The 7,609-nt window shown below is 43.3% G+C and overlaps 1 pseudogene; it reads right to left on the bottom strand.

Moving 5' to 3' along the window:
- Positions 1–572: 572 nt before the first annotated feature.
- The window catches only part of LOC123191867 (BTB/POZ and MATH domain-containing protein 1-like), a 62,368-nt pseudogene continuing 55,331 nt past the window's right edge, over positions 573–7,609 (bottom strand).

Genomic DNA, 7,609 nt, shown 5'->3' with positions numbered 1-7,609 from the left:
TATTCTGTCAGCAGGGTACCTAAGATCTCATACTACATCTTTCCTAATCTAATTAATTTTATCTCACATATTCTGAAGGTCATTGATGTAATGGATTTCACGAGAATCAATATCATTCAAAACTTGATGGAACAATTTGTGTTGCTGTTGTTCAAATAACGATATGTGTTGCAGTTTAATTAACGATTCGTGGACACCCGATATGTAGTATTTAACTTTTTCTATTAACAAATTTGATCATCACTTTTGCTTCAAACATTTGGAAATAATTTATATGCAAATAATGTGAAGCTGCATTATTTTTTTGGTACTGCTTTTTTAGAGCCAACCACAACATAATTGATAGCTCAAAATAAACATATAATACATTAGCACAAAATTGCCCTCAATAATATACATTGTGTTCTTTTCACATATTTATGAAATTTCATTATAGTGTAAAAATGGACAAGCACGGCAACACACACCATCAATGATCTAGTATTGTACAATAGCAGCCCATGCTCATCTCTATAGGGTTACTAGATGTCTAGGTCGGCAAGAAAACAAAGAAGTGTGTTTCCTTTCGCTGCCTAGGCCAGAAAGGAAAGCCTTTTTATCTTGGCAAAGAAGAAATACCTTATATATATAAGCAAGTAAGCGACAACGAAAATCATGTGGACTAGAATAAAAAGACTCAAACAATATGTGCCAAAACGGTCGACCAGGGAAATTTTTTCACCTAGTATTTGCCTAAGTTTTGTCAACATGATGAACTGGTGATAGTAATTTATGAGCTTTGAGCATTGGAGATCGCAGCCCAACTTTACCGTTTGTAATGCATCTTCTTCCGAGTCGAGGAACCTAACCAGCAAATTCTCATACATGGCCTTCATCCTATCGAGACCGAACTAGCACGCCTCAACCAACATATCTTCCGCTATCATCACCTCATCTTGGTCAGCACCATCATGGACTAGGTCTTGAATTGGAGGCAACTCATCGGTGTAGATGAAGTGGAGCACGGCCTTGAAGACCTCGACTGTCACATCGTGAACCGACATGACGTGGTCATCCTTGTTACCCATTACCATCATCTCACATAGGGTTGGTGATCATGCAGCTATCACAAGGCTGTGCACGCAGAGCTCACAGTCCTCGACCAGGAAACTTACATCCGACCCGTGCTTGCTCACCAACAACAGCTTCAGGTGAGAGGCAATATCAGACGGTGGCATTGTGGCTCTGGTGCCCATGGTGGTGGTGCTAGTACTACAAGTGTGGACCTTCCTGGTGATGGCAACAACACAACGTATGGTAAGGGATCCATCATCTGCTAGGTGACATGACTTGGCAGATTCAATGGTGACGAACTTTGCATATCCCCAATCTGACTTGGCCGTAAAGGTTTTCTCTAACCATTTCATCAAATGCAGTGACTCGCCACTATGATCATCCAACTTAAAGCCCAATGTCACATTGACACCTTCAGGTCCAGGATCAGTCAATAGCTTGGCGTACACGGAGATGTGCCCTTGTATCTTCTTTGACGACGACGGCGACGGGTATACCCTTATCTTCCAACCGTAATCGCCAACCAGGAAAGCTTCGGAACTGATTTCTTTGCCAACTCAATGCCTCCTTTGCACAAAGACAAAATGGGGGATTTTAAACTCATGTGTGCCCTGGGCCACCTACAATGAGTAATGTGTGCACACATTCATCTGCGGGCGGCTGCTGGAGGAGGAAGGAGCATTGGAGCACAAGTTATGAGTCATGTTGATGGCTGCTACTTTGTCAGCGACCTTGAGTATGAAAGAGCAACAACTCTCCTTCAACTCCTGGTAGTCATCCATTGCCTTCACAGCGGCGTACACGGTAGGATCTGACGCCATGTACTGATACGTCTCCAACGTATCTATAATTTTTTATTGTTCCATGCTATTATATTATCTGTTTTGGATGTTTAATGGGCTTTAATATGCTCTTTTATATTATTTTTGGGACTAACCTATTAACCGGAGGCCCAGTGCCAGTTTCTGTTTTTTTGCCTATTTCAGTGTTTCGCAGAAAAGGGATATCAAATGGAATCCAAACGGAACAAAACCTTCGCGAGGATCTTTCTTGGAACAAATGCAAACCAGGAGACTTGGAGTGGAAGTCTGGAACTCTACGAAGCTTCCACGAGATAGGAGGGCGCCCCCCACCCTCGTGGGCCCCATGGAGCTCCACTGACGTACTTCTTTTGCCTATACTCTTATACCCTAAAAACATCATAGGGGCCACGAAACCACTTTTTCACCGCCGCAACCTTCTATACCCGTGAGATCCCATCTGGGGCCTTTTCTGGGGATCTACCGGAGGGGGATTCGATCACGGAGGGCTTCTACTATTGGGGAACGTAGCATAAATTCAAAATTTTCCTACATGTCACCAAGATCTATCTATGGAGTCATCTAGCAACGAGGGAGGAGTGGATCTACATACCCTTGTAGATCGCGCGCGGAAGCGTTCAAGAGAACGAGGTTGATGGAGTCGTACTCGTCGTGATCCAAATCACCGATGATCCTAGCGCCGAACGGACGGCACCTCCGCGTTCAACACACGTACGGAGCAGCAACATCTCCTCCTTCTTGATCCAGCAAGGGGGGAGGAGAAGTTGATGGAGATCCAACAGCACGATGGCGTGGTGGTGGAAGTAGAGGGATTCCAACAGGGCTTCGCCAAGCGCTGTGGGAGGAGGGAGATGTGTCATGGGAGGGAGAGGGAGGCGCCAGGGCTTAGGTTGGGCTGCCCTCCCTTCCCCCCACTATATATAGGGCCAAGGGAGAGGGGGGAGGCGCAGCCTTGGCCTTTCCTCCAAGGAAGGGTGCGGCCAGGGAGGAGTCCCTCCTCCCCAAGGCACCTCGGAGGTGCCTTCCCCCTTTAGGACTCTTCCTCTCCCTTGATTCTTGGCGCATGGGCCTCTTGGGGCTGGTGCCCTTGGCCATATAGGCCAAGGCGCACCCCCTACAGCCCATGTGGCCCCCCGGGGCAGGTGGCCCCACCCGGTGGACTCCCGGGACCCTTCCGGTGGTCCTGGTACAATACCGGTGACCACGAAACTTGTCCCGATGGCCGAAACAGCACTTCCTATATATAATTCTTTACCTCCGGACCATTCCGGAACTCCTCGTGACGTCCGGGATCTCATCCGGGACTCCGAACAACTTTCAGGTTACCGCATACTAATATCTCTATAACCCTAGCGTCACCGAACCTTAAGTGTGTAGACCCTACGGGTTCGGGAGACATGCAGACATGACCGAGATGACTCTCCGGTCAATAACCAACAGCGGGATCTGGATACCCATGTTGGCTCCCACATGTTCCACGATAATCTCATCGGATGAACCACGATGTCAAGGACTTAATCAATCCCGTATACAATTCCCTTTGTCTAGCGGTACGATACTTGCCTGAGATTCGATCGTCGGTATCCCGATACCTTGTTCAATCTCGTTACCGTTCCGTAACACATCATCCCGTGATCAACTCCTTGATCACATTGTGCACATTATGATGATGTCCTACCGAGTGGGCCCAGAGATACCTCTCCGTTTACACGGAGTGACAAATCCCAGTCTCGATTCGTGCCAACCCAACAGACACTTTCGGAGATACCTGTAGTGTACCTTTATAGCCACCCAGTTACGTTGTGACGTTTGGCACACCCAAAGCACTCCTACGGTATCCGGGAGTTGCACAATCTCATGGTCTAAGGAAATGATACTTGACATTAGAAAAGCTTTAGCATACGAACTACATGATCTTGTGCTAGGCTTAGGATTGGGTCTTGTCCATCACATCATTCTCCTAATGATGTGATCCCGTTATCAATGACATCCAATGTCCATGGTCAGGAAACCGTAACCATCTATTGATCAACGAGCTAGTCAACTAGAGGCTTACTAGGGACATGGTGTTGTCTATGTATCCACACATGTATCTGAGTTTCCTATCAATACAATTCTAGCATGGATAATAAACGATTATCATGAACAAGGAAATATAACAATAACTAATTTATTATTGCCTCTAGGGCATATTTCCAACAGTCTCCCACTTGCACTAGAGTCAATAATCCAGTTCACATCGATATGTGATTAACACTCAAGGTCACATCCCCATGTGACTAACACCCAAAGAGTTTACTAGAGTCAATAATCTAGTTCACATTACCATGTGATTAACACTCAATGAGTTCTGGGTTTGAACATGTTATGCTTGTGAGAGATGTTATAGTCAACGGGTCTGAATCTTTCAGATCCGTATGTACTTCGCAAATCTCTATGTCATCTTGCAGATGCAGCTACTACGCTATATTTGGAGCTATTCCAAATAACTGTTCTACTATACAAATCCAGTTTACTACTCAGAATAATCTGGATTAGTGTCAAAGTTTGCATCGGCGTAACCCTTTACGACGAACTCTTTTACCACCTCCATAATCGAGAAAATTCCTTAGTCCACTAGTTACTAAGGATAACTTTGACCGCTGTCTTGTGATCCATTCTTGGATCACTCTTGTACCCCTTGACTGACTCATGGCAAGGCACATTTCAGGTGCGGTACACAGCATAGCATACTTTAGGGCCTATGTCTTAAGCATAGGGGATGACCTTCGTCCTTTCTCTCTATTCTGCCGTGGTCGAGCTTTAAGTCTTAACTTCATACCTTACAACCCAGGCAAGAACTCCTTCTTTGACTGATCCATCTTGAACACCTTCAAGATCATGTCAAGGTATGTGCTCATTTGAAAGTACCATTAAGAATTTTGATCTATCCTTACAGATCTTGATGCTCAATGTTCAAGTAGCTTAATCCAGGCTTTCCATTGAAAAAACACTTTCCAAATAACCCTATATGCTTTCCAGAAATTCTACGTCATTTCTGATCAACAATATGTCAACAACATATATTCATCAGAAATTCTATAGTGCTCCCACTCACTCCTTTGGAAATACAAGTTTCTCATAAACTTTGTATAAACCCAAAATCTTTGATTATCTCATCAAAGCATACATTCCAACTCCGAGATGCTTACTCCAATCCTTAGAAGGATTGCTGGAGCTTTGCATACTTATTAGCATCTTTCAGGATTGACAAAACCTTCCGGTTGCATCACATACAACCTTTCCTCAAAAATCGTCGAGGAAACAATGGTTTTTAGCATCCTATCTGCAAGATTTCACAAATAATGTAGTAATTGCTAATATAATTCCAATAGACTCTTAGCATCGCTACGAGTGAGAAAGTCTCATCATAGTCAACTCCTTGAACTTGTCGGGAAACATCTTAACGACAAGTCGAGGTTTCTCAATGGTGACACTTACCATCATTGTCTGTCTTCCTTTTAAAATCCATATGTACCTAACAGCCATACGACTATCAAGTAGCTCGTCCAAAGTCTACACTTTGTTTTCATATATGGATCCTCTCTCAGATTATATGGCCTCGAGCCATTTTGGAATCCAGGCCCACCATCGCTTCTCCATAGCTCGTAGGTTCATTGTTGTCTAGCAACATGACTTCCAAGACAGGATTACGTACCACTCTGAAGTAGTACACATCCTTGTCATCCTACGAGGTTTGGTAGTGACTTGATCTGAAGTTTCATGATCACTATCATAAGCTTCCACTTCAATTGGTGTAGGTGCCAGAGGAACAACTCCCTGTGCCCTGCCACACGCTAGTTGAAGAGATGGTTCAATAACCTTATCAAGTCTCCACCATCCTCCCACTCAATTCTTTCGAGAGAAACTTTTCCTCGAGAAAGGACCCGATTCTAGAAACAATCCCTTATTGCTTTCGAATCTGAGACAGGAGGTATACCCAACTGTTTTGGGTGTCCTATGAAGATGCATTTATCCGCTTTGGGTTCGAGCTTATCAGCCTAGAAAATTTCACATAAGCGTCGCAGACCCAAACTTTTAAGAAATGACAGCTTAGGTTTCTCTAAACCATAGTTCATATGGTGTCATCTCATCGGAATTACGTGGTGCCCTATTTAAAGTGAATGTGGTTGTCTCTAATGCCTAACCCATAAACTATTGTGGTAATTCGATAAGAGACATCATGGTATGCATCATATCCAATAGGGTGCAGTTATGATGTTCGGACACACCATCACGCTACGGTGTTCCAGGCTGTATTAGTTGTGAAACAAATTTCCACAATGTCTTAAATATGTGCCAAACTCGTAATTCAGATATTCATCTCTATGATCATATCATAGATCTTTTATCCTCTTATCACGACGATCTTTCAACTTCACCCTGAAATTACTTGAACCTTTCAATAATTAAGACTCATGATTTATCAAGTAAATATACTCAACATCTACTCAAATTATCTGTGAAGTAAGAACATAACGATATCCACTACACGCCTCAGCACTCATTGGACTGCACACATCAAAATGTATTACTTCCAACAAGTTGCTTTCTAGTTTCATTTTACTGAAAATGAGGCTTTCAGTCATCTTGCCCATGTGGTATGATTTGCATGTCTCAAGTGATTCAAAATCAAGTGAGTCCAAACGGTCCATTTGCATGGAGTTTCTTCATGCATATACACCAATAGACATGGTTCACATGCCTCAAACTTTTCAAAAATGAGTGAGCCCAAAGATCCATCAACATGGAGCTTCTTCATGCGTTTTATACCGATATGACTTACGTGGCAGTGCCACAAGTAGGTGGTACTATCATTACTATCTTTTGGCATGAACATGTGTGTTACTACGATCGAGATTCAATAAACCATTCATTTTAGGCGTAAGACCATTGAAGGTATTATTCAAATAAACAGAGTAACCATTATTCTCCTTAAATGAATAACCTATCGCGATAGACATAATCCAATCATGTCTATGCTCAACGCAAACACCAAATAACAATTATTTAGGTTTTAATACCAATCTCGATGGTAGAGGGAGCGTGCGATGCTTGATCATATCAACCTTGGAAACACTTCCAACACATATCGTCAGCTCACCTTTAGCTAGTCTCCGTTTTACTCCGTAGCTATTATTTCGAGTTACTAACACTTAGCAACTGAACCGGTATCTAATACCCTGCTGCTACTAGGAGTACTAGTAAAGTACACATCAACACAATGTATATCCAATATACTTATATCGACCTTGCCAGCCTTCTTATCTACCAAGTATCTAGGGTAATTCTGCTCCAGTGGCTATTCCCCTTATTACAGAAGCAGTTAGTCTCGGGTTTGGGTTCAACCTTGGGTTTCTTCACTAGAGCAGCAGCTGAATTGCCGTTTCATGAAGTATCCCTTTGTGCCCTTGCCCTTCTTGAAACTAGTGGTTTCACCAACCATCAACAATTGATGCTCCTTCTTGATTTCTACTTTTGTGGTGTCAAACATCGCGAATATCTCAAGGATCATCATATATGTCCCTGATATATTATAGTTCATCACGAAGCTCAAGCAGCTTGGTGGTAATGACTTCGGAGAACCATCACTATTTCATCTGGAAGATCAACTCCCACTCGATTCAAATGATTGTTGTACTCGGACAATCTGAGCACAAGCTCAATAATTGAGCTTTTCTCCCTTAGTTTGCAGG

This window comes from Triticum aestivum, chromosome 2A (genome assembly GCF_018294505.1).
Source record: "Triticum aestivum cultivar Chinese Spring chromosome 2A, IWGSC CS RefSeq v2.1, whole genome shotgun sequence".
NCBI classification, from domain to species: Eukaryota; Viridiplantae; Streptophyta; class Magnoliopsida; order Poales; family Poaceae; genus Triticum; species Triticum aestivum.
This window is presented reverse-complemented; position numbering and strand designations above follow the sequence as displayed.